The 21,392-nt window shown below is 44.8% G+C and overlaps 1 protein-coding gene across 6 annotated transcripts in view; it reads left to right on the top strand.

Moving 5' to 3' along the window:
* The window catches only part of Foxn3 (forkhead box N3), a 370,218-nt gene that overhangs the window by 45,013 nt on the left and 303,813 nt on the right, over positions 1-21,392 (top strand). For 2 of the 6 annotated variants that reach the window (XM_029484506.2, XM_029484505.2), the window contains exon 2: positions 16,517-16,595. The exons of the other annotated variants lie outside the window; for them this stretch is intronic. The gene's annotated coding sequence lies outside the window, so the exon portion shown is untranslated. The remainder of the gene's footprint in view (positions 1-16,516; positions 16,596-21,392) is intronic. 6 annotated transcript variants of the gene reach the window in all.

Here is a 21,392-nt window from a genome sequence, read left to right as displayed (position 1 = left end):
CTCATCTATGGAAGTACTTACTTTTCATATGTCTGTTACTCTGTGTGCCTCCGTTCACCTACCTGTAAAATGGACAGATTAATCATACTACCTAGTTAAGATGAATTGAGTCCCATAGGGCAGTAACTGGCTACTAATGAATCATCACTAATGGCTAGCCTTCTCGTTGTCCTATCCTTACCTCCAGTATCTTTGCTGATAGGACCATAAGGCCCTGGAGGACTGGGGCTTTACAGTGCCCTCTGCGTGGGCTGGAGAGTTGGCTCAGCTGTTAAAGGGTAGGCTCACAACAACAAAAAAATGAGTCTCCTCCACAGCAGAGACCTGGTGTCTACATCTGTCTGTCTGTCCTCCGTTTTCTTTTTCCATGAGACAGTCAAGCCTTCTCTGATTGCTCTAACTGACTAGCAGCAAGCTGTCTGACAGCAGTGTTGATTTTGACTCTCTACCTAAATGAGTATGGTAAGCAGATCTCTCTGGCAACGCAGATGCCATCATCCAAAAGTGGTCCAAGCTCGTTTTACTTTGATGTCTCCTCATCAGGATGAAACATGGGCATGTTTTCAAATACAGCATCCTCTTTTAGGTTCCTTGAGCCTCATTTTGACAGCCTCCGAGTGTATGCAGTGTCCTTGTAGTAACCCCTCGAAAGGCCAGATGGGTGTGTGTTTTATGGGGTAGAGGGTTTCTGTATTAGCTTTCCATTCCAGTGTCCTGTGGAGGGCAGCTGGGTAGGGGAGAGTAGATAGGTGAGAGGAGACAGAGGGGCCTTCCTTGCACACAATAACTTGGAAGTCTAGTTTCAGCATGTGACCTTGAGTAACGAAAATCGAGGAAAAAGCTGTGCCTGGTTGTGCAGCCCTATAATCCCAATTACTGAGGACTCTGAGGCAGGACAGTCACAAGTTCAGGACCAGCCTGGGCTAAAGAGTGAGTTTAGGGCCAGCTTGGGCAACTTAGAAAGACCTTGCTTGAAAGCAATTCTTTTTTTTTTTTTTTCCTTTTTCTTTTTTTGGTTTTTTTGAGACAGGGTTTCTCTGTGTAGCCCTGGCTGTCCTGAAACTCACTTTGTAGACCAGGCTGGCCTTGAACTCAGAAATCTGCCTGCCCAGTGCTGGGATCAAAGGTGTGCGCCACCACCGCCTGGCTGCAATTCTATTTTTGAGACAAGAATCTCACCTGTGTAGCCCTGGCTGTCCTGGAAATCACCTCATTAGACCAGGCTACTTCAGACTCACAGAAATCTACTTGCCTGTGCCTAACTGCTATAGGGTTAAAGGCATGCACTACCACTGCCCAGCCCAGAACATTTATTTAAACAAATAAATTGCTCGTGTTTGCACAGATACATCTAAAGGATACAATGGTTTTAAGTAATATTCTAGGAAGGTTTTTCTCCCCCACCCCCACCCCTGGTTCTCCCCCCTCCGCCCTCTTTCTTTGATGATATATATTGTTTCCTGTCTGGTCTGTGTGTGCTGAGGAGCAAACGCAAGGGATGGGTTAGCTCACTTTGGAAGCTTCAGATTTTGGGCTCTATGCACTAAAGTGAAACAACAAAAATGTATAAAACTAAAGTGAACAACAAAAATACTGACAAAGCTCTAATTCTCCTTTCCTCTCACTAAATAGGAGAAAATACAAAGGAAAGGGACTGGGGAGATAACTCAGCACACAGAGTGCTTTGCCAAACAAGCCTGAGGGCATGCCTTTGAGCCCAGAAGCCACACCAAAGACTGTTGGGAGACAGAGGCAGGCAGAGCTTTGAGTTCAAGGGCAGCCTGGTCTACAGTTGCGAGTTCCAGGACAGCCAGGGCAAGAGAGAAACCTTGTCTTGGGGGAAAAAAAGTGCTGTAAAGGCAGATCAGTGAGTTCGAGGCCAGACTATTCTACATCAGTTCTAGGGAGCCATGGCTACATATGTAGCGAGACTTTGTCACAGTGAACAAGCAACCACAAAAGCACAAATAGAAAGGGCTGTGGAGGCAGAGGTAGGGGGTAGTGGCAGGTGGATCCTGCAGCTTGCTGGCCAGCCAGCCCTGTCTCCCTAAGGAACTACACGGAAAACAAGGTGTGTGGTATCCTAAGAACTACACCTGAGGTGGTCCTCCAGCCTCCACAGGTTTCCATGGTGCACACCGCATTAAGCTAAATCAATAGATGAATAACAACGGAAGGACGAAGGTCGCCTAAAGAGGACTATTTTATCTCCCCTTTCTCTCCACTTTCCAGACTGTGTGACCTCTGTTGGCCTTTTTTGTTTTTTCAGGTTTTTCCTTTTCCATTCGGGCTTGGGGAGCACGATGAGTTGACTCCTTAACACCGGCAAAAAGCTGTTTTGTTGTTGCCGTCCTAATGAACCAAATGGTCCTGCCTGCCTTGGCCCTGGTCTGGCAGTCTTGATATCTGAATAGCTGTGAGCTTAAAGGAGATGTTCACGTCCCCTGACTTCCCAGTGAGTGTAGAGCTAACGGGAAAGGTCCCCTGGGCTTGCTGCACAGGGGATGGATCTCCTGGTAGTTCGGGAGCATACAGAGACCAGGGGCCCCAACTGGGGTGATGGACAGGAACAGTGTCTCATGCCCTGCAGTCTTACACCCCTAGGAACAAGAGTTTAGTGTTTGCTTGTTCACCTCCCGAGCCTGGCTTTCTAAGTTTGTTTTGCTTCTGTTTGCACTGTCCTGTTGTTTAAGCAATAGGCTATTGTAATTATGTTTGTTTTTTAACTAACTCACGAGCACCACTTGATCTTTCTCTCCAAATTGTTCAGTCCCTTCTGGGGCCTTGTTGCTATGAAGAGCAAGTGCAGCCCACCCCAGCACCCTGACACTAGTGTACCTTCCGAGAGATTTTCACATGCAGGGGGGCCACTGAAAGCCCCCTTCAGGTTGATCCTGCATTGCCCTGCTTTAAGAGAGTTTACCTCCGCCCCTGTGGAAATGCCCTCCAGCTCCCAGCAGAGAGCTGGGGAGGTGGAGTTTGGGGAGTGTGGGGAAATGGAGTTTGGAGTGAAAGGCCGAGTTAAACCAAGGTGTGTGTGTGTTTGTGTGTGTTTCTGTTGTGAACTCACATCCTTTGTTTGAATGAGGCTTAGCTTGTTTGTTTATTATTCAATACCTGTATTTTAGAAAGAATACACACACTGGGCCACACGGGAACCGCAGGCTTGTGTTTGCTGGCAGGGGCTTGAGTTTAACTAATATTTCCACAGACGATTTCCTGTGTACAGCCTCATTTACACAAACAAATGCTTATATCCTTCACAAATAACCAAGCACGCATCCCTGAAATGCTTTTGTCTCTTTTTGTGTGGTGCCGGGGATCAAAGCCGGGTCCTTGTTGGCAAGCACTCTATATCCGAGCTACAGTGGATTTTCAGATGACCTTTACAGTGACTGGCCCGAGCCTGGGCCTAACATCACGGACTCCCGAAGCTACAGTTGAGTTGGTTTTTGATAGAGAATGGTAGTCTCAAGGCAGCAGGTTTCCTTCTCCTTTCCTGCAAGTGGCTGGCTCCAACTCAGGAGAGAATTTTACAGAGATGACTACATTATGATAATGACTGGAGAAGAGTCGCCTTTCCTAGGTGACTGCTACTGTCCCTCAGTGCCTGGATTCCCAGCTCTTTGAGGGAGGGGGGTGTTGTTGTATATATAACTTTTACCATGGTGTGAGATTACACAGAAACAAATACACCGAAGAACTCTTCAGGGTGAGGCTTTAAAGCCCGGGACTGAGCATCATGTGCTGTTCTAAAGGGAGCGTACTTCTAGACGGCCTCTAGAGACAGGACCACCACAGGAGTAGACACGTGTAAGGCCAGCCTGGAGAACCGAGAGGAGGCAGTTGCTAGCACGGTGTCCCTTCACTTCCCTACCTGTGGGAAATGACACATGGAGACCTGCTTGAGACACAACAGTGGAAGGGGTGAAGTCGGGTGTCTTTTGTGGAGCATGTGAGGTGAGTTGTAGAGAAATCATGGACGAGTGTCCACAAGGGCAGTATGGATTGGACAGATATAAGGACAGGTGTTGGCACAATGAATGAAGGGCACACAGATAGACAAATGTTGGTAGGAAAGACAGATGTTGATGGGGGGGGCTGGTATTTGTGGCACAAATCCCAGGACAGGTGTTGGTAGGAAGGGAAGGGCAGGTGTTGGCAGTGCAAATCTTGGTAGTAAGGACCATGTTAATAAGAAAGACACGTGTTGCCATAAAGGACAGAGATTGGTGGAAGGTCAGGGGTTGGCAGGAAGAACACAGGTTGTTGGTAGGAAGGACACATGTTTGCAGGAAGGACACATGCTGGCAGGAAGAACAGGTGTTGGCAGTGCAAATCTTGGTAGGAAGGACACATGTTGGCATAAAGGACACATGTTGGCATGAAGGACACATGTTGTCATAAAGGACACATGTTGGTGTGAAGGACACGTGTTGGCAGGAAGGACACATGTTGGCAGGAGGACACATGCTGCCATGAAGGACACGTGCTGGCATGAAGGACACATGCTAGTAGGAAGGACAAGGGTTTGTAGGACAGACAAGAGTTTGCTTGAGGTGGGGACACATGAATCTCCTTCTATGAGCTGAATGTGCAGAGAACCAAAAGAATAGGAATTAGCCCCAGAAAGTTGGACTTATGCCTCTGTCCTCCTTGCTCTAGAGGGCATCCTGGGTAAAGGATGTTGCCTCTCCTGGTCATTCCATCATTTGCCATTAAAAAAGGAAGAAAAAGAAGGAGGAGGAGGAGGAGGAGGAGGAGGAGGAGGAGGAGGAGGAGGAGAAGGAGAAGAAGAAGAAGAAGAAGAAGAAGAAGAAGAAGAAGAAGAAGAAGAAGAAGAAGAAGAAGAAGAAGAAGAAGAAGAAGAAAGAGGAGGAGGAGGCAGCTCATCTGCCTTGTGCTGTAGAAAACAAATCACTTCTACAATTTTTGGTAAAGTAAACGGAGTCTTCAGGCTTAAACCTCTGCCCTGGGCAAGGAACCAAAGGATGTCATTGTGCATAACTTCAGAGACCGATGTGATGGCTAAGGTCTCTGCTCTCTGAAAGAATTTCTTTTAAGGCCCTTCAGAAACATTTGTGTGTGTCCTTCCATTGTCCCAAGGAACAGCAGAAGACTGAGGTGTCACCTTGTACACCCTCTTCCCTCAGAGCATGTCCTCTCTCGCTGCTTCACAGTGACTATGTAGTGTTTTGGATCATGGGTTACCTGTAATGATATTAATACAGTAGCAGGGCTGGGGTAGCTCAGTGGTAATGGCTCACACTTGGCATGCAAGAGGCCCTAGGTTCAGTTGCCAGCAAAACACACACACACACACACACACACACACACACACACACACGTGCACGAGCACGCATACTCACACAGAGAGAGGAGAGGGGAAATGGTATTATTCCCATTTATAGGAACTGTGGGCTCATTTATACCATCTTTGTATTTATGTGAGCAGTCACCTAAGGCTTCAAGAGTTCTTGATTTTGGGCGTGTGTGCCAGGATTATTACTTGTGTGGTATAAACTGGTAGGAAATGAAATGAACTGCTTTCTCCCCATCTCTGATCATCAATCCTTTCATGTCTTTGGGCGACAAGTCACACAGGTGTAGTATATTGCAGCTGTTGATTAAAGACATCTCTCCCTCTCTTCCTTTCCCCAAATTTGGCATAGCAGATGCCCTTCACCTATAGAGGATTTTCAGTAAATTGTCCAGAAGATAGAGAAATGCAGAGAGCTGCCCAAATGCTTACTGCTGACACGGTATGCCTCCTGGCTACATCCTGGTCTTGGGCATTTTGATTTTGGAAATGAAGTCTTGCACTGTCAAGGGCAAGACCAAGGAGTAGACAGGCCTGGGTCTTTGGGAAGATTCCATTTAGCCCAGACATGGGCAAGGAACATGGATGCTTTGGTGGCCCAAGACTGTGGTGGTAGCCAGGGTCTTTCTGCAGTCCAAGAGCTCCAGACGTGCCTGTGGGATGTTACTGGATGCTGTGGTATTTGCTTATTATTCTTTATCCTTCCCCTGAATCCTTGCCCTAGAGGACAGAGACACAGGCATTGGCCCTTCCTGGGGATGCTCGTGTGATTGTTATGGCTCCTGGGAGTCAGTTTGCTGCATTTCACACAAGAAGCATTAGCTAGCCTGCCAGTGAAAAATGTATCCAAATGAAGACTGGGAACCTGACAGTCTGAGGCTCCCATCTTTGCATTCCAGACTGATGCCCTCAGGCAGGCTGGAGATAGCTTAATGCAAGCATATTTGTAACACTCTGGTTCCACCCAGATCAAAAGGCATTGAGTCTACCAGGGCTGCAACCTCCGAGATGAACACTGGCCCCTGGAAGAGACTCGACCCTGCCTTGACTCCAAAAAGAAATACCAGTTCTGTTATGGATGTTTGAGCCATCAGAGGGATGCTTTGAAGTCTCTTTGCCTGTGTTGGATGGCTGGGCTTCCATCCTCCCTCTGCCCCTGTCTTGTGCTAATGTAAGGCTTGTGGCTGCTTCTACAGTGCTGCTTCCCATAAGGCTGTGGAGGAAACCGAGTGAAGACACTTCTAAGATAATAATGTTGGGAGACTGGGGAGGGAGCAAGTTGGAGGTTTTGATGCCAGTGTGTGTGTGTGTGTGTGTGTGTGTGTGTGTGTGTGTGTGTGTGTGTTTGTACATGAACATGTGTCTTAAAAAATAAGAATTTTAAGGGCTGGGAAGGTGCTTTAGCTGGCAGGTGCTCGCTCAGCATGCCTAAAGCCCTGGATTGGAGCCTCAGCACTGTCTAGACCGGAAGTGATGACCATGCCTGTAACATCAGCGCTGGGGAGGTGGAGGAATTAAAAAAAAGGAAAGTTTATTCTCAGTGACACAGCAATTTCCAGGCCCACCTGGACTACATTAAACTCCACCTCAATAACAAAATGAATGGCCTGAAGACATGGCGCAGCAGTTAACCCATGGCTGGTTCTCAGAACCTGTGTAGTGACTCATAACCATCTATAAGTTCAGTTCCAGGAATCTGACACATTCTTGTGGCTTCTGCAGGCACCGGCACTCATACGGTACACATAAACCCATGTAGGCAAACACTCATACACATAAAATCAAAACTGAAAAAAAAAAAAGCTACCAAATGACTATCTATCTATCTATCTTTGGTTTTGTTTTTTGCTTTTCAAGTCAGTTTCTCTGTCACAGCTGTGACTGTCCTAGAACTCACTCTGTAGACTGGGCTGGCCTCAAACTCAGAGAGATATGCTTGCTTCTGCCTTCTCCTCCGAGTCGTGGGATTAAAGGTGTTCACTATAATGGCCCAACAGAAATTTTTTTTGTTTGTTTTTATCCTTTTGGTTCAAGACGGTCTCACTATGTATCTCTGCCTGTTCCATAACTCACTGTGTAGACCAGGCTGGCTTCAAACTACTACTATTCTAATTTTATGAAACAAAAGATCTTTAATACAAACATTCAAAATTTGTAAGAATCTAATAGTAGACTAAAGAAGTTTTTGTTTTAGATTAGATTAAATAGATAGATAACGGATAGATGGAAGCTAATATAGAGAGGCTGGATAGACAGATGGTAGAGGGAGAGCAGAAGAGTGAGCAGGGGCCTGAAGATGTAGCTCAGTTGGAAGAATGCTTGACATGTATGAAGTCCTGGATTTAATCCCAAGCCCTATGGAGCACAGCTGTAACTGTAGCACAGAGCACAGCTGTACCAGTAGCACACAGCACAGCTGTAACTGTAGCACACAGCACAGCTGTAACTGTAGCACAGAGGACAGCTGTACCTGTAGCACACAGCACAGCTGTAACTGTAGCACAGAGGACAGCTGGACCTGTAGCACACAGCACAGCTGTAACTGTAGTACAGAGGACAGCTGGACCTGTAGCACAGAGCTCAGCTGGACCTGTAGCACACAGCACAGCTGTAACTGTAGCACACAGCACAGCTGTAACTGTAGCACAGAGGACAGCTGTACCTGTAGCATACAGCACAGCTGTAACTGTAGCACAGAGGACAGCTGTACCTGTAGCACACAGCACAGCTGTAACTGTAGCACAGAGCACAGCTGTACCAGTAGCACACAGCACAGCTGTAACTGTAGCACACAGCACAGCTGTAACTGTAGCACAGAGGACAGCTGGACCTGTAGCACACAGCACAGCTGTAACTGTAGCACACAGCACAGCTGTAACTGTAGCACAGAGGACAGCTGTACCTGTAGCACACAGCACAGCTGTAACTGTAGCACAGAGGACAGCTGGACCTGTAGCACACAGCACAGCTGTAACTGTAGTACAGAGGACAGCTGGACCTGTAGCACAGAGCTCAGCTGGACCTGTAGCACACAGCACAGCTGTAACTGTAGCACACAGCACAGCTGTAACTGTAGCACAGAGGACAGCTGTACCTGTAGCATACAGCACAGCTGTAACTGTAGCACAGAGGACAGCTGTACCTGTAGCACACAGCACAGCTGTAACTGTAGCACAGAGCACAGCTGTACCAGTAGCACACAGCACAGCTGTAACTGTAGCACACAGCACAGCTGTAACTGTAGCACAGAGGACAGCTGGACCTGTAGCACACAGCACAGCTGTAACTGTAGCACAGAGGACAGCTGGACCTGTAGCACAGAGCTCAGCTGGAACTGTAGCACACAGCACAGCTGTAACTGTAGCACAGAGCACAGCACAACTATAGCACTCAGGACTCAGAGGCAGGAGAATTTGACACCTTCTTGGACTATGTAGTAAGTTCCAGGCTAGTGCTACTTAGAAAAACACTGTCTAAACAAAACAATAAAGAAAACTATGTATGTAATCTGGGCATAGTGGCTTATTCCTATAATCTCAGCATCAAAGAAACTGAAGCAGGAGGATGACTGTTGACAGGCCCTGTTTGGACCCCTGTCTTAGAAAAAGCCCAACCAATCAAACATCAGCCATTCTTCTGATATTTCTCGTTTTGAAAACTTCGTCACTGGTCAGAATTGATCTTTTATCAGACATTTATAAATGATAGTGCTAGGTTATACAGCTTACATAATATATACACATACATACACACATATATACACAAATAAAAATGTAAAAGAAAATGATTATTATGTAGTTATATTTACATTAGGCTTTTAATTATGGAATACTTTTACATACATTATCCTATATGATCAGTTAGCACATGCCTTTGAAATATAAATTAGGCTTATTAGCCTAAGCTAAATAGAATTAAGAACAGAAGGGAAGTAAGTCTAGTGTTTAAATAATCTTTTGGTATCTTAGAGTCAAATATGAATAATTTAAAAAATTACTGCTCTGGTTCTCCTTGTCTTGGTTACCCTACTGTATTAGCAAAAGTCAATAAATATACTATATGGAGATACGCACACCTTTATAGCCACATATATAGCATAGTCAACTACTTGTATATACTTATAATGCTTTTTCTGAATATAAAATCAGAACATATATTTTGCCAAGTGTTAATATATTATATTAAGTATGCAGGAATAATAAGGAAAGTATTTAAAATATAGTAGGAGAAAAATCTTCGGACTGCAGAGGGCAGAAACTCGGGTAGAGGATATGTGCACCAGAGGAGAAGCTACTAGAAGCCAGAATTTTTTATCCTCAATGAATAGGGGTGCTTCTTGTTCTAAACTTGCAATATTTTTATTATATTTAATTTGTATATGTGTTGGCTACTTTTCATTAATTTGACACAAACCTGGACATACCTGAAAAGAGGAAACCTCAGTTGAGGAATTGCCTCTGTTAGATTGGACTGTTTCTATTTAGATCAATTTTTCATTTACATATGAAGACCCAGCCCACTACGGGCGGTACCATCCCTAGGTAGGTGGGACTGAGCAAGGCAGAGGAAGCATGTCAGTTAGGTGCTCCCCGTGGTCTCTGCTTTAGTTCCTGCCTTCAGGTTGCTGCCTTGAGTTCATGCCCTGACTTCCTTGATGCTAAACTATTGTTTGGGAGTGTAAGATAAAGTAAATCCTTATTAAAAAAAAATACATATTGCTTTTGGTTATGGTGTTTATCATAGCTAACAGAAAACAAAGTGGGAGGGAGCGAGACTGTATGTACCATGGAACATGTGTAGAGGTCAGAGGGCAACTCGTGGGAGTTAGTTCTCTCTTTCCACCACGTGGATGCTGGGGATCGAACTCAGGTCTGCAGTCTTGGTGGCAGTTGCCTTTACCTACTGAGCTATCTTGCTGGCTTATCTTAAAACATACATGTAGTAGCCAGGTGTGGTGATGCATACCTAGAATCCTAGCACTTGGCTGGTGGTAGTACAAGGATCAGAGTTCAAGGCCAGCCTGGGATCCTGTGTTCACATTAAAGAAGGGGATGGAGGAAGGGGCAATGATGCTTGGAGAATAATACTTGTTATACAGCTGTAGGGGAGACACCTTTGCCTATCATGAAAGCCTCAGGTGTTCCCATTCCCTCTTCCTTGTAATTACTCAGTATCTGCGGCTTAATAGACCAGCAGTGCCTGTGGAGCATGGGCTCAAATAGACCTGCATCCCTTGACCCAGGTTGAGGGATGACTTCCAAAGATACTGTTTCAGAAAAAAAAAAAAAAAAATCCACCTAACAAAAGTCCATACATATATGTTTGATTTCAACTCAAGTGTCCTATCATAACTCTTTGCATATATGTATATTTCATTTAGAATTTTCTCTTCGAACAAGATAAAACATTTTCTCTTTTCTAGCTTCTCTCCCCACCTCTTTCTTTGTTAGAGATAAAAGCTAGTTCCTAGCTCTTGAAGTTTCCCTAAAGAGGCCATGCTTCAGTATTCTGATTAGCAATTGTTTCACAAAGACAAAAAAAAAAAAAAAAAAAAATCTATGTGGGATCAGTAGCTTAGTTCTAAATCTCCAGCCATGTTTTGAAACCTTCAAACAAGATAGAATTTCAATCAGGTATTAAGTCATTAACCAGTGAACTTAGGCAGTGATCATTATACAAATATTTACAGTGTGCCTCATCTATGTGGAGGTTAGGGCTAGGCAGTAGGCTGCAGTAGTGTGGGGAAGAACAGCTCTGATCCTTGAGCATGTCACAGGCCTTCAGGCCCGAGGTTCTCGACGGAGATCAGTGGTCTTCATGCTGCGACTCTTAAATTCAGTTCCTCATGTTGTGGTGACCCCTTCCCCAACCATAAAATTATTTTCTTTGTTGCCAAAGACTCTTTGCTAACTATATTTTGTGACTGTTATGAATTGTAAGGTAAATATTGGAAATAAAGGCTTGACAACAGGGTCAAAACCCTGGTTGAGAACTGCTGTTTTAGGAAGACAGAGACTGTGTAATAACAGGTAATCATAATACTGATGAGTATTTGTGGGAGGGATACAAATGGATACGATCATCAATGAACCCCAAGAGAAGCAATCTTGCAGACTCAAAGAGAACATTCATTTGACCAACAACTGACAGTTGATATTTGAATATACCTGTGCACAGATATGCATATGTATTTACACTTGTATCTATAATAATGCCAAAGGTTATAAAATAAGTATTGTTTTTTCATAATATAGAACTTTTTTTTTAAAGGAAGGGACCCTCTAGGAAAGTTCTTTAACTCCTCTATACAAAAGCGTCATTGACAGATGGGCAGGATGGTGCACACCCAAGGTCCCCGTGCTTGGGAGTAGAGACAGGAGCAGCAGGAGTTCAAAGTCGCTTTTAGCTACATGGTGGATTTGAGGCTAGCTTAGACTACAGGATACCGTGCCTCGAATGACAAAGGTCATACAGAACACACCATCTACAAGATTACTTAGAGAAAGCCCAAGTCTTTTAAGACAAAGGGAAACGACCATGCTGGTTGGGCTGACCTAATACTCATTTGAACCAAAGACTCTTCTATTTTTATGGAGCAAATAGATTTACCTAGACATCCGAGATTGTCCAAAAACAAACAAGCAATCAGAATTCTAGTTTTTTAGGGCTTACATCATTGTGCAATTTTCTCTTCCCATGAGAATCTACCCTCTGCACAGGGCCCTGTGTTTACACAGACCTTCGAGCATAAACCGGGTGGGGGAAGGGTAGACGTTAAAAGGAATGAATCAGTAGAAAATAGAAAGTGGTCCATGCAGAGGCCAAGCCACGGGTAAGGAAGAGAGATTAGTGTGGAAGTGGGAGTCTCAGTAGAGGGTTTCTGAGGTGGCTTTAGAGCTAGACCTTAAAGGGTGGTGCCATGAACTGGTGAAGTCACTCTTACAAGCTTGTGGCAATGCCCACTGGGACACTTTCTTATTACTACTAACAGCTGTTTGTTTCTTAGGGGTACACGTCTTATTAGGGAGCAATAATAATTTATCAGTTTCTATCAAGTCACATTTCATCATCCTAATGGGTCCAGAGAAGCTGCTTTTGGCTCCCACGGTGCATTTAAATGTGTTGAAAGATCCTGGAAACGAACTGAACATATAATAGATAACACAATGAATGAGGAATGGGAGGGGCTGTAGAAGGGGACATGCCAAGGCCAGAGCATGCAAATTTTCCCCTGAATGTGTCAACACCGTCCGTGTATTAGGAGAAGCTGGGGTGCAATCTGGTTTCATTCGATCCCCTGGAAGATATGTAGGTAGGATGGATTTTCTTTTATCTGATTGTATTTGTCCTCTTCCCTGGTCTGGTGGCCCTGGGATCCACTAATGACCCTAGGTTCAGGATTGTGTGAGAAGCAGCAGTGACTGTTGATGCTGATTTGTGCACCTTGCTGAAGAAGTTGCGACATTGTGTCTGCCCAGAAAGAGGTTTTTCTTCAAGAGAAGTTGAAAACAAGGGCTAGCATGGTTTATGGCATCCAGGCCCTCCCTCCCTGCTTTATGTGAGACACCACGAGAGGGACAACCTTGACACTGACCTGTCAACCCCCCTATTTTCAGAGTCTTACCAGGTGGGCCTGTGTACCTTGGAGGCCTTTTCCCCAAGTGAACACCCGGGGATGCCAAACCAGAACTGGTTGGTGAGAAGCAGCCATCTTGTTTTGTGTTTGAACACTAGGCAGAGCTGGCCCAAAGTCCTGCATTATTTCCCTAGAGCCCCAAAGCATGGGCTTGGGACCTGAGGACCCGTGCCAATTAGTTACTAATATTGCTCTCAGATGGTCATCAGAAGAGTTGCTGCTGAAGGATGGCAGAGCAGGGACCAGGCTAGAGATCAGTGGCTTAGTGGTGGAACTCTTACCTAACATGCACAAGGACCCGGGTTCCATCCCCAGCACCAGGGGGAAGTGTGACTCACACAGTATCAGGCACAGGGGGAACTTGAATCAGGAACTCCTCATTATATGGAGAAGGAGAAGGTCCATCTTTTTTTTTTTTGTAAAGATTTTATTTATTTATTATATATAAGTATACTGTAGCTGTCTTCAGGCACATCAGAAGAGGGCATCAGATCTCATTGCAGATGGTTGCGAGCCACCATGTGGTTGATGGGATTTGAACTCAGGACCTCTGGAAGAGCAGTCAGTGCTCTCCACCGCTGAGCCACCTCTCCAGCCTGAGAAGTTCAATGTGTGTGTGTGTGTGTGTGTGTGTGTGTGTGTGTGTGGTAAGAGTTCTACTACTGAACTGTATTCCCAACATATTTTGTAGTAACTCATTGATTTATTTTAGGTACATAGATGTTTTGCCTGCATGTATGTCTGTCTATGTACCATGTGCCTGCCAGGTACCCGCAGAGGCAAGAAGAAAGCGTTAATCTCTCGGAGTTGAAACTAGAGACAGTTGTGAGTCTCCATGTGGTTGTTGGGAATTGAACCTTGGTCTTCTGGAAGAGCAGCCAGTGCTCTTGACCGTCGAGCTGTTCCCTCTAACCCCACTGTTTGGTTTGTTGAGACAGACTGAATCTTGCCAAGTATCCCTGCCTAGCCTGGAACTCACTGTGTAGACCAGGCTGGCCTCAAACTCACAGCCATCCTTCTTCCTCTGCCTCTTGAGTACTGGGACTGCAGGCGTGTACCACCATGCCTGGCTTAAGAAAATATATTTCTAGTGTTATTTGTCTCCATTGCTTTTGAATATTCTGACCTTAGCATGATAGGAGATTGTTCATCCTGTAAAACGAACTTCAGTGAATCCTAGTATTTCTGATAAATTCATCTTTGGCTGGGATTACGGTATTTTCTGTCTCTCCCTGGTTCCTGCATTTGGAAGTGAGTGAGTTACGGTACGTTTTGATTCCGTTTTAATCCATCAGAATCAAGTTAGTTGTGAGTGATGGAAGAGCTTACTCTGTGGAGTCCGGGCTGCCTGGAGACGTCAGCCGCATGCCAAAAGCTTGCTCGTTGCCCAGCAACCTTGCTGGAGGAATAGATTTTGTGCCACTGGCTTCCTTTTTAGGCGAGGCAGAATCTATTAACCCTGCTCTTCTACCCCAGAGAACCAGAACACAAGTTTAACAGAGAAGAATAGTTGGACGGTTGTTGTTGTTGTTGTTTCGTTTTGTATTGTTTTTGAAAACCCAATACCGTGTTTCTGGTTTCTAAATCCTACGACTAATTTCATTGACTTACGCATAAAGACTTGGAGCGTATGAATATCACTTAACACTGTTGAAGCAGAAATGATCTGTCTCCTGCATCCTTGGCGCCTAAGGAAGCCCACTGTTTCATTTCCCTTAGAAACTACCACACAGGGACCAGAGGATGACCTTGGGCACCCAAATTGACCGGGGAACACACCAGAGTGACCCCATTTGCCCCCAAACTTTCATTCTCCAGCAGGTTTAGTTGCCGACTTGCGCTTTCCTGAGGCAGACTTATCTTCGATTTCTTCCAAGGTACTCGCTTTAACTCTGATTGAAAAGTGCCTGTGTATGCCTTCCTCTTATCCTTCAATCAAAGAATGTCTTTTCCCCTTTTGTAGCTAAATACTTCAGCGCCTGGATTGATGGTTTCCATCTACCAGGGGAGTTCACGTCGCTGTCAGCTCCATTGTTTTCTGTCTGCTCTTAATGTAATAGCTTTGGGTTGTCGTGAGGCAAGACGATGCCTAAGATCCGAGTCAGGTGGCTGGAGTTATTCGCTGCTGCGGAAATGCAATTTGAATAATGGACTGCATCAGCTGAGTGTGTCTCCGTGCCCCTCTGTAAAACAAAGGACCATCTCAGAGCATTAACCCATGGGTGGCAGGAGAGATCATCTCCCCCCACCCCCACCCCTCTCCAGCCTCAGGAGGAGAGTGGGAGGGCTGTGCTTTTCAGAGTGAATGGATATTGGCCACTTGCATCGATAAAAGTGTGGTCTGCAATATGGTAGAGGAGCTAGTTAAGTTGCAGTATGGTAGAGGAACTAGTTAAGTTGGCAAAGCCATGATGTATACCTGTTGACTGGTCCTTATCCTTGTGTTCAAGTGTAACAAATCATGTATTTTACCACCAAGTCTTAGAATATTTCTTATATGGAGGATCTTAGAGATTATCGTTTAAAGACCGGGTTTTATAAAGAAATAACAACAAAGATTGTTCAAGGATACATGCTATGTCACAAGGTTTTGGGGCAGAGTATGGACCCTATTTTCAGCCAGTTAACTGAACCATGTGTTACAAGGAAGCCCACCAGAGATGACCACTCAGATACTTTATTGCCAATTGAAAATCTTTATTCCAGGCAGCTGGTTTTCAGGACCCAAGTGTAGTGCTGTGTTTAGAGTAAGGTTTATTTATTTATTTATTTATTTATTTATTTTAAAGATGTATATATTTATTATATGTAAGTACACTGTAGCTGTCTTCAGACACACCAGAAGAGGGAGTCAGATCTCGTTACAGATGGTTGTGAGCCACCATGTGGTTGCTGGGATTTGAACTCAGGGCCTTCGGAAGAGCAGTCGGGTGCTCTTACCCGCTGAGCCATCTCTCCAGCCCCCTATTTATTTTTTATAAAAGTAAGAACCAAACCTTGGTATCCTGCTCTATATCTGCTGAGGGAGGTTTTGTGCAAGCAGATAGTTTAACAGAAGCTAAGATAAGCAGTTACGTTGAGGGGGAGGTTTGCCCAGCAGGCAGCTTAACAGAAGCTAAGGTTAGTGACCTTGGGTTTCTAGAATAGAATTTGGTAGTTTTCTGGGATTCTCCGCTAAGGAGATCAAATTCTAGTTAAACCTGAAATGGCCTCAACCAGAGTACACAATGGAGGAACCTCTGCATTGTCTTGCCCTGTCCCACCAAAACTAGGGGTGTGCCATGCATGAAAAGAGGGAAGTGCCTGTTTTCCCCAAATAGTTCCATTGCTGTCCAACCAATAGGTCACACATACCTGTTGTGGGTGCTAGGAGCAAGAGAGGTCTGTATTTCCATGAAGTGACATTGTTAAAGGTGGGGGGACACCACAGCCCAACAACAAAGCAGAAATATGATGAGATAGTAGGTGATCGGGACATATTAGAGACCATTTGGTGGCAGGTTTCATCTGCTGAAGGATGGCTGGTAACTCTGGAATGACTGCGTTCTTCCTGTTAACAGAAAGAAGACACGTGAATGAAACAGGAAGTCTGGCCCACTGTTACCAATTGAGTTGTATTGCAGCAGAGAGACCTGCCTGGTGAGGCTTTTCATGATTGTAAACCAACCAAAATCTAGATGAAGGGGTGAAAGGGGGTGGTCTACAGCCTTGTAACAAAAGGCAGGGGTGCTAGAGAGATGGCTCAGCGGTTAAGAACCCTGACTACTTACACTTCCAAAGGTCCTGAGTTCAATTCCCAGCAACTACGTGGTGGCTCACAACCGTCTGTAATGGAATCTGATGCCCTCTTCTGGTACACCCAAAGACAGTGACCTGTACTCATATAAATAAAGTAAATAACTCTTTGTTTTTATTTTTTTTTTTAAAGGCAGGATTGGAAAAGCATGGCAGATTAATTTATTCAAATCCTGTGTGACATGGCACCTTCAGAAATGAAGGCATAAAGGCCCGGTGACAGTGTCTCTATGCTGACAGACACAAAGCATGGACAGACAGGTAGAAATGTCATTTAGAAAAGCAATGTGACCTGAAGGTGATGCTTTCCAGGGAAGGGAAACCCTCAGGTTTTCTCTGTCATCTACCACATTCCTGGTGGCAGGCAGGAGCCTTTTGGAATGCAGGTCTGGTGAACAAGTGACAGCCACAGAAGGGCACAACATTATACTTTTTTTTTATGGCTTATCTCCTATACAGAAAGTAGAGGTAATATTTGTAGGTTTATGACTAGCTCTGGGAGAGAAGGATTCTAACTCCTGTTTTTGTTTTGTTGTTGTTGATGGTGGTGTTTGTTTGTTTGTTTGTTTACCTTCAGGAAAAGGAATATAGTTTCCGGCCTGCCCTGGAGGATAGGGAGCTGGAGGGTCCGGAGGTCAGAGAGAGAGAGACTGTGGTCAGAGGCCTTTGATTTAGCCTGTAGTTCAAAACTCGGGGCTCGTGCAGTGCTAGGCCACTAGCTAGGCCACTCAGCCTGTTTGTTTGTTGTTTCAATTACTCTTTGAGTTCCTTCATGCTCCAGAAACTTTCTAGATACCTCCTTCTTATAACCAAAGCTCTCTGCATAACACCCCCCACACACACATACCCTGCCCCATACCCTGTCTGATTCACTTGCATGCAGCAGTATTCTGGCCAGCTTCTGTGAGCAGCAGCACCCTTCTGGACACGTTAGCCTCCCCAAATTTGATTTTCGAAGTCAGAGGCCTCTTTGGTCCTTCCTAACTGGTTGCTTTAGGTGCACAGGCATCTCTTGATTCCAGATTATTTTCTGGTGAAACTCTAGCTTGAGTTTTAGATCTGAATTGAGCACATAGTCTAAAAGACAGTGGTAAAAATTGGTTTGCTTGGTTGGGGCAGCATCTATTGCTAGGTCCTGATCTAACCATGTACCCCACTTTTTCTTCTCCCCTGCCTTGGTGTCTATCTGAAAGTATTGGCTCAGAAGTATCCTAGATCCTAAAAGTATTAGGACACACAGACACACACACACAGACACACACACACAGACACACACACACTCCGGGTCGTTTGTGAAGGTGTGGAGCAAGAAAGGGACTCAAAGCATTGCTGTTCTTTGCATTTTCTCTCTTCTGCTGATACATTGTGCTATTTGGATATCAAATTTCATAGAAAAGTACAAACAGCCCAGGGCTCTGCTTTTGTAATTTCATATTAAACTCATTTCCTTGGAAATTTGGCTGGAGGGACTTTTCCTGTAACCTCTCTTCCATTTTGGTATGACTTTTTTTTTTTTCCTTTTCTTTTCCTACTTGGCCAGGTTGCTTGTATTTTTTGTTTTATTATAAGAATGGGACCTCCAGTAGACTAACCGTGTCGGGCTCCCCCAGTCACTGGTGTCTCATGCCACAGTTCCGGAACATGTGGAATGACTTAACTCGCTTTTCTCAGTCCGGACACTCACCTTCAGAGCCCGGGTATTGTTGTTCTCACTTGACCAGTATGGAAAGTAAGGCTGATACCCACATCTTTAAGTTGTGCTCCTATGACTGTGAGTGTGAGCTGCAGAACCCTCTTGTGTCTCCACAGTTGGAGTCCCCCTTTAAGTTGTGACCAAGTCCTCAAAATAAGGAGGGAGTGGGTGGTTTATAGATTCTTTCTTTCTTTCTTTTTTTTTTTTTTTTTCGAGACAGGGTTTCTCTGTATAGCCCTGGCTGTCCTGGAACTCACTCTGTAGACCAGGCTGGCCTCGAACTCAGAAATCCACCTGCCTCTGCCTCCCAAGTGCTGGGATTAAAGGCGTGCGTCACGTGTTCTGAATTTCTATTTGACCACTCTGGTGGTTTGAATATGACTGGTCCTCATACACTCATGTGTTTGAATGCTTAGCTTATAGAGAGTGGCAGAGTTAGAAGGTGTGGCCTTGTTGGAGAAAGTGTGTCACTGTGGGGGGGCGGGCTTTGAGGTCTCCTATGCTCAGTGTGCCCAGTGTGGCACACAGTCACTCTTTGCTGTCTTTGGATCAAGAGGCAGAACTCTTAGCATCTTCTCCAGCACCATGTCTGACTGCACTGTGCCATGCTCCTGCCATGATGACAATGGACTGAACCTCTGAAACTGTAAGCCAGCTTCAGTTAAATGTTTTCCTTTATTAAGAGCTACCTTGGTCCTGGTATCTTTTCACAGCAATAAAACCCTAAATAAACAAATAAATAAAACCCTAAATAAATAAAACAACCAGAGAAACTAGGCCCTCGTCCTGTGCTTTTGAAAGCACTGTTTGGGGGAGCGGGATGTAGCATAGTGGTAGAGCACCTACCTAGTATGTACTAGCAAGCCTTGGGTTCATATTACAGCGTGGAAAACAAGAATGCTATGAGAGTGTTATTTGGAAAAGGTTTCTACTGGAACCCAAGTAAAGTTTGGTGCATTCTGCTATACAACTAGTAAAAGATTAAAACAAACCAAAAAACAGGAAAGAAAACAGAACATTCTCTGGCCTGTAAAGATGGCTGCCTCCTGCATTATTTTTATTGCTTAAGTTATTTTTTTTTCTTTTCTTTTTATTTCCTTTTTTTTTCTTTTTCTATTTGTTGTTGTTGTTCTGTTTATTTTGAGACAAGGTCTCACTCTGTAGTCCAGGCTACCTGGAACTCACTATGTACCAAACTGGTCTTTCAAACTTACGGCAATCCTCCTGCCTCAGCCTCCCCAGTGCAGCGATTTAAGTGGAAGCCAACCCAGCCAGCCTCTGCTTTAAAACTCTTGAACTCTTTTACCCAAATCCCTGCAAGGCAGGAATCCTGGTTCTTCTCGGCCAGATCAAGACTAGATTATGCTTCTCTGTCTTCCTGGGTCCACAGAGCTCTTGGAGCAGGTTAACTGGGCCTGAATGTCCCTGTGGGCTTTCAGTGGCGACGCTCACCACCCACACACTGCATAGATTAATTGTATTCGAGTCACAGAGCAAAAGCATCATTCAGACCTGTTTTTCTGGGTTAGCTCTAGCCAAGTCAATGACTCCCTCTTTGGGTGACAGTGAGAAATCGGAGAAGCTGCAGTAACTCATTTATATCACTAGGGTTCCATTTGGAAAATGATACCTCCTGTTGTCTAATTTAATTAGTAATTGCATTTTCCGTTCCAATTGAAAACCTCGGAAGAAAGGATGGTAATAAACTGTGGTCTACGGTATTATTATAGTTATCTAATTATATTTACTATTGTGACAGTTTTAGATTAAGACACCTTTCACGAAGGAACAGAGTTAGCTAATAGATTTTTCTCTTCTTAGTCAGGTATCTCAGAGTCTGGTATTAAACATGGGCCCAAACTGATGTGCATGGTGCTGGGCTTGTTGTTTGCCTTTAAACACATGGCTGAAGGCAGTCTGGCAGTCTATCCTGGGTGCTGCGAGCTCGTCACCAGTGTTTTCTGAGGCGTCACCCATAGCCCAGCAAAGGCAGTGGAGGGATCAAAGGAAAAACAATTTAACCAAGAGGAGGAAGACAAAGCAAGCTGCTTTGGTTCTGTTGCCTACTTGTGTCATGGCTATGGACCATCTATCCATCTGTCTATCTCTTCATCTGTTCATCCATCCATCCACCCACCCACCCATCTATCTATCCATCCATCCATCCACCCACCCATCTATCCATCTATCCAGCCATCCACCCACTCACCCACACATACATCCATACATCGATCTATCCATCATTCCATTCATTCATCTACCTTTTTAAAGAGTCCACCATGTGTCCAGTGCTAGGTTGAATGCTGGCTCTACAAAGATTCAACAGGGAATCATTGTCCATCTTCTTAACCTCCTCTTAAGGACTTATCATGGGTGTGTGAGGCAGGCCCTCTGGGAAGTGCTTTCTCGTACTTTGATAGGAGTGTGTCAGCAGAGTGGCCCCCAGAGAAGGAAGCAGCACCCTGTGGCATCTTGGAAAGGCTTTGTGGGGAAATGAATTTGGTATTAAATTTAGGGGTAGGGAGGACCAAAGATATCGACTAAGGGTCATATCATAATAATGAGTTTGATTTTATGCTTACTTGTGATTTTTCTGGTGATGGGAACCCTGCAAAATTTTAAACTAGAAAAAAGGACAGCCATTTTTGCATTTCAAACAAGGAAAAAATCTGTTTAATCCCTCTGTTCATGGGTGAGGCACCTCTTCCTCCTGGATTTGTTTGGGTTTCACTATCCCTTTAAAATCCCTCTGGAGCTAGGCATGTCGATGCATGCTTATATTTCTAGCTACTCAGGAAGCTGAGGCAGAAGGTTAGCTTGACTCTGGGAGTTCAAGACCACCCTGGACTATGGAGCAAGACCCCAACACACACACACACACACACACACACAAAATAAATGAATGGTCAAGGTCACTTGAAGTGATGTATATAGTCACTGCTCACTTT

This window comes from Mus caroli, unplaced genomic scaffold (genome assembly GCF_978045245.1).
Source record: "Mus caroli unplaced genomic scaffold, Mus_caroli_1 scaffold_14, whole genome shotgun sequence".
NCBI lineage: Eukaryota > Metazoa > Chordata > Mammalia > Rodentia > Muridae > Mus > Mus caroli.
This window is presented reverse-complemented; position numbering and strand designations above follow the sequence as displayed.